The sequence below is a fragment of the Pongo abelii genome, chromosome 5 (assembly GCF_028885655.2).
Source record: "Pongo abelii isolate AG06213 chromosome 5, NHGRI_mPonAbe1-v2.0_pri, whole genome shotgun sequence".
NCBI classification, from domain to species: domain Eukaryota; kingdom Metazoa; phylum Chordata; class Mammalia; order Primates; family Hominidae; genus Pongo; species Pongo abelii.
The window spans coordinates 53866474-53875818 of NC_071990.2; the positions used below are offsets into that span (position 1 = coordinate 53866474).

Here is a 9345-nt window from a genome sequence, read left to right on the forward strand (position 1 = left end):
CTCCGGGCTGCAAGCTCCTCTAGGACAGGGCATGGCTTCCTTATGCCCATTGCTACACCCCGGTGTTTGTGCATGGGCAGGTGCAGAGTGGGCGCACATTTGATGCATCTTCACCTCAATTTCTTCCAAATGGAATATGCCTCATGATATTTTTCTTTATGCAACAGGTATTTACTTAGTTTCCATTATGTGGCATGCACTTTTTAGGCACTTGGGAGACCAGGGAACAAAACAGAAAATACTCCCTGCTCTTCTGGAGTCAAAAGGTATAATCAATCTTTTGCCTTGCAGGAGTTTGATACCAATAGGATACACTATATCATAGGAGTAATGGTCAGAGTGTCTCTGCTTCTAGCTTTAGTTCTATACACTTAGTGCTAAAGAGGCACACGACTTCTAACAGCTGAAGAAGTTTCAGGAATATATCCTTTACCTCCTTCTCTTAATCTCAACTCTACATAAATCTGAGCTTCACGTAAAATTTTTGAAATTTTAGGGAGCTATCAAGGCAAAGACATAGAGTGGTGAAAGTGTGTAAAATGTTCGGAGCCGGTAAATGAACCACGTGGCCAGAGTGTAGGGCTCATAGAGCCTTTAGTTGGAGATGAGGTTGGAGAGTTAGCTTGACACCACAGTAGAGGGCCTTGGAAGAAGCCATTTAGATTTTGGGTAACTGAGAGTGTTTTGAGGTTTTTGATAAAGCAAACAAATACGAACTTACCTGTAAACATTTAGGAAGGTTACTGTGGCAGGAGTGAGAAGGATGCACCAGGTGGGGCAAGGCAAATTAGGAGGGTTTTACACAAGCGTGTTATGAGATAATGGAGTTATAGCAAGACAATAGGAAGGAGAGGAGAGATGAGAGACTGCAGAAGTAGAAACAACATGAGTTCATGATGGCTGATGGGCTACAGGAGGGAATTCTTGAAGGTGATAGAGAAGTTGTTGGTGATAGAGAGGTTGCTGATGACATCAATCATTAAAAATGTAAGGCAATGAGGAAGTTTTTGATTGATGGATGTGAGTGATACTATAAATGCAATTTGGATATCTTGTACCAACTATCCAGGACAGTATAATTTATATCATTTATATCAAGTAATTCAATTCAACTCAACACATATTTCTGGTGTCCTTACCACCTGCTAAGTGGTAGAAATGATTTAAGTACGAGAAGAGAAATCCTGCTGTAAATGGCCTTCAGTATAATGAAGGAAGTAAATATAAGCATGAACAATAACAAAAGGTGAAATACTGTGTGATATATTATGAGGGGTATAAGAGCCATCGAGACCAGAAGAAGGAAAAGAATATAGTTATTTAGGGGCAAGCTGTAATGTTTAGAACAGGATAGGATAGAAAATACATTTTTTAAAATTGAAAAGCAATATTTTCAATTAACATATAATAAATATTTTTCAAAAAATATCTATTAAAATATCAAATTCAGAGAAATCAAATAAAAGTGGACTCAGCGTGCAACCAAATATAATGGATATACTGTGATAATCTTAGTGAATTCCTTCTAAGGGGCTAGTACAAGATGTGCTGTTTATATGCCTATAAACAGCTAAGAAAAAGAGATTAGCAAAGATGATTTGGGATATTTTAACTTACTGTAGATTATCATTATAGACTTGAGCTCCACACACTTTGACAATCTGTTGATTCTATGCCTGAACACTTTGAAATACCACAGCCTAGGATTTTGATGGGCTGGTCAGTTCCCAGGCAACTTGGCTAATGAGAGCAGCTTCTGTGGCACTGCAGTAGACCTTGTAAGCATAAGCAGCTGGACAAATCTCTTTGTGAGATTGTGAAACTCTTGATTTTTTCAGCACTACTTTCCTGAGTTGATTTGATAAAAACTGTTCTTCCAAACCATCAGTAGTAAGTTCTTTTAGTTAAGTGATAAATCATAGCCAGATTGTACTGCAAACTGGCTGATGTCTAACTTCTTCAGCATTCATAGATGTCTCTGAAAATTCATGTTTGGTTAGGTCCAGCATAGCATAATTTATTTTTCCTTAAAATTTCCAACCATTGCCTCAAAAGAGACAAACACTTTGGCCTGAGCATCAAGTATCATATTCGCCCCTGTTTTTTCTGATCAGGAGAATGTTTCAATCTACGTGTCTTCACTTCTCATTCATTTTTGTAAGTTTCCCCTTTTCTTTGCATAAGTAGTTGCTTCCTGTCTTCCAGCTGGGCAAAAATTTCTAGTATCAGAAGTTAGGAGTATTGTGCATGATTATATTGGCTCTTTTGCTTTGTTGTAAACAATACACTTAGTTTTATCATACTATTTGTGAGGTTTTATTGAGTAATTGTGAGGTTGGTTTCCAAAGGCACATTGATGATTGACTGCAGATTGAGATAGATCAGGAGGTTCAGTTCTGTGTCCTCTTAATAGAGTTGACAAATCATCATTTTCAATTTGAATGATATCTGACCACCAAACAGGGACACCTTGTACTCTCTTGCCTTTTTTCTCAGGATTAGGAGGGCAATTGAAACCACCAGCCAAAGCAGACGTCTCAGCATCTCTTAGCCTTTGCCCCATTCCAGACAGGATGCTAGAGGTAGACTCAGCTAAGAATTATTATCTGGTCTCCTTAGCAGATAGTGTTGATTTTAAGTATCTTGGGTTTTTTTTGGAAACAGTTTTGCTCTGACGCCCAGGCAGGAGTGAAGTGGCGTGATCTTGGCTGACTGCAACCTCTGCCTCCTGGGTTCAAGAGGTTCTTATTCCACAGCCTCCTGAGTAGCTGGGACTACAGGCATGTGTCACCACACCTAGCAATTTTAAGTACACCTTAAAGTATGCTCTGATTCCAGATGTTTGCACTGAGAGTCTGTTAGTTTTTTAAAAAACCTATTTTTTTTGTGTTTCTGTTTTATGAAAGTAATATGGTTTGTAGAAAATTTGAAAATACCAAAGTTTGAAGAAAATAACCCATCATATCACAACTCACTGTTTATGTTTTATTGCAATCTTGTCTTTGTAAAACACAATTTATAGTTATATCTTGGTTATTATGCATATATAAACATTATATATGAATATTCCTAGTTTTTTACTTTAATTTTGCTAGCAAATTTTGTGTGTTTTATGTTTGAACAACAAATCACTTTGCACTCTAGTAACCTCTGGACTTGTCTTGTTTCTCTCTGTTACACATTTACTTGACAACAAGAACCTTTGTGTCAGGTCAGCATGGGACCTTTGGCTACATTTCATTTATACTGCAAATGCCCAGGAAGGGGGATTATACCATGTTTCCAATATGTACTAGGCTAGAATATCCTAGGGGATATGTTTTCATTTTAATAGCCTAATGTATAATCTGATTACTATTATTCAAGATAGGATAGAAAGTAGCAATTCTAGTTTGTGCCAGAGGCTGTGAGTTTCTTAAAAGACCTGAACCTGATCTGGGGTCGTTCCATTAAAGATACGATAGAATGGTCTATATGCAGTCCTTAAACATGATTTTCAGAGAATTTATGATCATTTGGTCAAATGCTCAGAATCCCCCATTGATGTGGCCATATTTATATAAATCGATGACCTGATGGTCTTTAGGGCTCATGGTTGTCTGCAGTTATGGGTGGAGACTAGTTCATTCAGGGAGCTGGCAGTTAGGAGAGAGAATCAGCCACCATCTCCTCCACATTCTTTCCTTTTTGGGAACTTTGCTCATGTCTGCGTCAGTGGAGCCTAGACCTGGAATCTCAATTGTGTGATTTTGTTTCCAGAAACCGTAAGTAAGTGGGCACTAGAGTAAGTTCTTATCAGGCTAAGCTGGAAAGAGATAAATAACATTTCTGAGCCTCACAGATTTAAATGGAGTTCACTAGAATTCCAAGGTCTGTCAGTAATTAAAGACAACTCTGAAAATTCAAAGAAGATTCCATTTTTGTCTCAGTCCCTTAAAGAACAGTCAGGTTAGCAGAAACTGACTGTGATGTCAGCTACCACTATTGCCAAATTCATACCTCATGTCAATTAAATTGCCAGTTACAGGCATTATGTACTTTCACAGTTTGTAAGACATTTCATGTTTCAATGATTTTTGTCTGACTGTATAGTCTTGGATTAAAGACTTCTGACAGAGGAAGACACTGTAATAGAGCACAGTAGATACAGACACCCACGTGACGCATACTTTCAGTCATCAGTCAGTTTCTCCACAGTGGCAGTCTTGGACTGTAGTCATGCTAGATGTAATGGAGTTGCCCAGGTCGCGCATCAATACCAGCATGCTACTTGGTTCATCCACCAGCCCATCTGCTTCACAGGGAGGCTGGAAAAGACTCCTCCCACTGGAAAAATGTTTATTCTTTCAGATGAAGAAGGAAAAAATGGAATCATTGAGTTAATGGAGCCACTTCATGAAGAAATCTCTGGAATCTTGAAAGTGTTGGAAGAGTAACCTCCAAGGCAACCATCATGTGTGCATCTTATGTCCAGTTTAAAGAAGATAACCATCCTTTTGATCTTGGACTTTACAATGAAGCTGTGAAAATTATCCATGAGTTCCCTCAGTTTTATCCTTTAGGGATTGTGCAATATGATTTGATCTTGATGAATTTTCGTATGATTGCAAATGAGCTACATTAAATACTATTAGATGAGACCCTTCTTGTTTGAGGGAGATATTTCTGTGCTTTCTCACATTTAATTTTTTTTTTTTTTTTTTTGAGACAGTGTCTCACTCTATTGCCCAGGCTGGAGTGCGGTGGCGAAATCTTGGCTCACTACAACCTCCATCTCCTGGGTTCAAGCGAATCTCATGCCTCAGCCTCCCAAGTAGCTGGAATTACAGGCACCTGCCACCATGTCTGGCTAATTTTTGTATTTTTAGTAGAGACAGCGTTTCGCCATGTTGGCCAGGCTGGTTTCAAACTCCTGGCCTCAAGCGATCCACCCACCTCAGCCTCCCAAAGGGCTGGGATTACAGGCATGAGCCACTGCACCTGACCAATTTTCTCTTTTTAAAATTTTATTTGTCTGGCTTTAGATATTCCAATCTAGAGTTTTTGGCCAAACTGATATATTGACAGTTCTCACCTAAGTCCTGTTATAAAGAATTGCTTCTACAATATATGGTCAGATTAGATGCAAGAATAAAGCAGTTGTCTGAGTTTAGGTTTCTATTTTATTAGTAAAAACTAAAATAGTACACAGTAAAAAATACAGCATAGTAAATATCAACATTCTCTAAATTTATAAACTTGAAAAGTCAGAACCTTTTACTGAAGTTGTGATGCACTGCTCAAGATATTGTTAACCAAGGTGGGTCAGAGGATGAGGGCATTTTCAGTTTAGGAGCAGCTACAGCATAGGGACTTCAGAGCCCTTTACCTTAACTTTAGAAGGTCTAAGAGAAGAGTGGCAATAATAAACAGTAATCATAGCTAAATTGATTAAACATGGCCAACATACTGGATGCTGTGTTGACCACTTTAACATGTTGTCGTCTTTCATCTTCATCACAACCTTACAAGGTAGTTAGAGTGATAATTCTCATTTGTAGAACACAGAGAGGTTAGAGGCTTTTCCGAGGTTATGGAGTTACTAATGCCTGAACCAAAACTTGAACTCAGGTCCGCTCAAATACAAACACATGCTCTTCAAACACATGCTCTTAAACTGTAAGCTTTGTGCATTTCTTGTTGGTGATTAGCCCTTACATCTTGGCAAATCAAAGGCAAGGCCATTTTACCATGCTCAGATTCATAAAGCAACGTAAGTCAAAATTTAAAGTAGAGGGTGTGAGTCTTCTCCTGCTATTATTCTTGTTTTCTTTTCAATTCAGGATTCTGTAGGCACAAAAACACAAAATGATATACCTTTTAGTCACAGGGTGTGCATGCTTTTCTGATCATTTAAATAATTTTAAAACACTACAGACAAGTCTCACTTATGCTTAAATCCTGAATAAAATATTAGCAAATAAAATAAAGGAATACATTAAAATGGGATTTGAAATATTGGTAAATGGAATCCAGCAGCACATTTCAACAAAGCGAGTTTTTTTTGTAGAAATGCAAAAATAGCTTTAAAATGGGATTAGTAATATATGGTCAGCCAAACAAATAGATTTAAAAACCCATTTTCATCCTAATGAATGGTAAAAAGGTATTTGACAAAATTCAACATTAATTTTTAAAAAAGTTCTCATAGTAAAAGAGGCCTGGATTAGCATTCTTCACTTGATAAAAAAATTTATGTTTCAAAGCAAATACTAGTATCCCTTTTTTTAAAATTTATTTTTATTTTTTGAGACAGAGTCTCACTCTTTTGCCCAGGCTGGAGTGCAATGCTGCAATCTTAGCTAAACATAACCTCCTCCTCTCGGGTTCAAACAATTCTCTTTCTTCAGCCTCTCGAGTAGCTGGGACTACAGACATGCACCACCAGGCCTTCCTAATTTTTGTATTTTTAGTAGAGACAGGGTTTCACCATGTTGGCCAGGCTGGTCTCAAACTCCTGCCTCAGACTCCTAAAGTGTTGGGATTACAGGTGTGAGCCATTGTGCCATGCCTTAGTATCACATTTAATAATGAAACACTGCCGGGTGAACGCCTGTAATCCCATCACTTCAGGAGGCCACAGCGGGCAGATCACCTGAGGTTGGGAGTTTGAGACCAGCCTGACCAACATGGAGAAACCCCGTCTCTACTAAAAATACAAAATTAGCCAGGCATGGTGGGGCATGCCTGTAATCCCAGCTCCTCAGGAGGCTGAGGCAGGAGAATTGCTTGAACCTGGGAGGTGGAGGTTGCAGTGAGCTGAGATCGAATCATTGCACTCCAGCATGGGCAACAAGAGCAGAACTCCATCTCAAAATAATAATAATAATAATGAAACACAATAACACTAGTTTTTCTATAAAAATTAAGCAAGAAAGACAAAGATGTGTATTATTGCACTGTACAGAGAACACAGTTCTCAATATAGTATTCAAATTTCTTAGATTTAGGGCTTAGCAAAGTGCCTGGCACACAATAGAAACTCGATTATTTGTTAAATGAATTAGTGACATTGAAACAAGAGGAGTAAATTCTGGAATAGTGGAGGCATAATTATTATTTGCAGATAATATAGTTTTGTTTCAATAGAATTAACTAAAAAATGACTAGAAATAATAGGAACATTCAGAATAGTGGCTAGGTTCAAAATTAATATACCACCACCTGCTCCACCTTTGTGGCCTCCTGGGCCACCTGTGGGTCTTCTTCCTGGACCAGGAGTTCCTCCAGGCATTCCTGAGGCCACCTGGAATGCCAGGCCTCTGAAGGCTTTTACCCCAACATTTACTTCCAGGACCACCACTAGGCTGACTCCTGGGCCCTCTCCCAGGCCCACCTCCAGGTCTTCCTCCTGGGAACAACCACCAAAGCGACCTCCCCCTCGCCTTCAGGTATCCCTCTTTCTCATCCTGGCATGATGATCCACCTTTGGTGCCTCCACATAGACTTGCCCCTGTCCACCCCTGGTTTTTTCCACCAGATCCCTTGCTAAACCCTGCGATTTTCAGTGTACCACCCAACTTGATTCGGCAACCCAAGGTGGATGATATGAGTGCAGCCACCATTGAGAAGAAAACCACAACAACCACTAGTGCCAAGCCACAGATCACTGCTAATTCCAAGGCAGAGGTTACTTGATTTGTGCCCACAGCACTGAGAGTAGGTCAGGAAAATGAAGGGGCTACTGCCACTCCTCCAAGAAAAGTCAGTGGATGATTCTGCTGTGCCTCTTGCCAAAGCAGCTCCCAAATCTAGTTCTTCCATTCCTGTCTCAGTACAGACCAAGGATGATGTTTTGGGGCTTTCATGAAAGTTGAAAGTGTTACTGTGACACCTTATTTCAGTTCAAGGGCTATCCTAAAGTTTAGCCTTGTTCAGAATTTCCTACATATAAGAGAGGGTATCTCATTCAGAATAGATAGGCTATTAAAACAGTGCTGCCACATCTATTCCTTTTCATACCACCATTTTCATCCTGTTTCTTCCCCTTTTCCAGTTCTTTGGAGATTTGTGATTGAGGATCTCAGTCACTTATTTGTTTTGACTCTCTTCTTGTGCTGTGGGCACTGGAGCAGAGATTTCTGAAAAACCAGTTTATTTTACCTTGCCTTTTGTTTTTGAGTTATTTTTGATATTTTCCTATAAATATTTTGTAATATTCTACTTGTAGTGAAATGAATCACAATGTCATTTCCTGATACAGAGCAGGATCTGTGGGAAGAAAACATACAGTTCTCTGATTAAAATTATTTCCCAAGCAGAGCCTGAGGCAAGAACAAAGTGCTGATACTTTCTTTGGGCTAAACTTTGAGTGTTTCATGGGAAAAATAAGTAAATATTCTAAATCAAGAAAAAAAAGAAGATGGCCAAATAGGAGCAGCTCCCGTCTGCAGCTCCCAGTGTGATCGACGTAGAAGACAGGTGATTTCTGCATTTCCAACTGAGGTACCTGGTTTATCTCACTGGGACTGGTTGGACAGTGGGTGCAGCCCATGGAGGGCGAGCCGAAGCAGGGTTGGGCATCGCCTCACCTGGGAAGCACAAGGGGTCAGGGGATTTCCCTTTCCTAGCCAAGGGAAGCCGTGACAGACTGTACCGGAAAAATCAGGACACTGCCACCTACATACTGGGCTATTCCAATGGTATCAGCAAATGGCACACCAGGAGATTATATCCTGTGCCTGGCTCAGGGGGTCCCACACCCTTGGGGCCTTGCTCACTGCTAGTGCAGCAGTCTGAGATCGAACTGCAAGGGAGCAAGCCTGGCTGGGGGAGGGCCATCTGCCATTGCTGAGGGTTGAGTAGGTAAACAAAGTGGCCGGGGAAGCTCCAACCGGGTGGAGCCCACCGCAGCTCAACAAGGCCTTTCTGCCTCTGTAGACTCCACCTCTGGGGGCAGGGCATAGCTGAACAAAAGGCAGCACAAATTTCTGCAGACTTAAACATCCCTGTCTGACAGCTCTGAAGAGAGCGATGGTTCCCCCAGCATGGTGTTTGGGCTCTGAGAACAGACAGACTGCCTCCTCAAGTGGGTCCCTGACCCCCATGTAGCCTAACTTGGAGACATCTCCCAGTGGGGGCCGACTGACACTTCATACAGCTGGGTGCCCCTCTGAGATGAAGCTTCCAGAGGAAGGATAAGGCAGCAATATTTGCTGTTCTGCAGTATTTGGTGTTCTGCAGCCTCCGCTGGTGATACCCAGGCAAACAGGGTCTGTAGTGGATCTCCAGCAAACTCCAACAGACCTGCAGCTGAGGTATCTGACTGTTAGAAGGAAAACTAACAAACAGAAAGGAATAGCATCA

The 9345-nt window shown here is 40.5% G+C and overlaps 2 pseudogenes; both read left to right on the forward strand.

Annotated features, from left to right (window-relative positions):
* The first annotated feature begins 4218 nt into the window (after nt 1-4218).
* Nucleotides 4219-4624, forward strand: LOC100459515 (replication protein A 14 kDa subunit-like; annotated as a pseudogene).
* An 850-nt stretch (nt 4625-5474) lies between these two features.
* LOC100459884 (WW domain-binding protein 11-like) lies at nt 5475-7849 on the forward strand (annotated as a pseudogene).
* Nucleotides 7850-9345: the final 1496 nt, after the last annotated feature.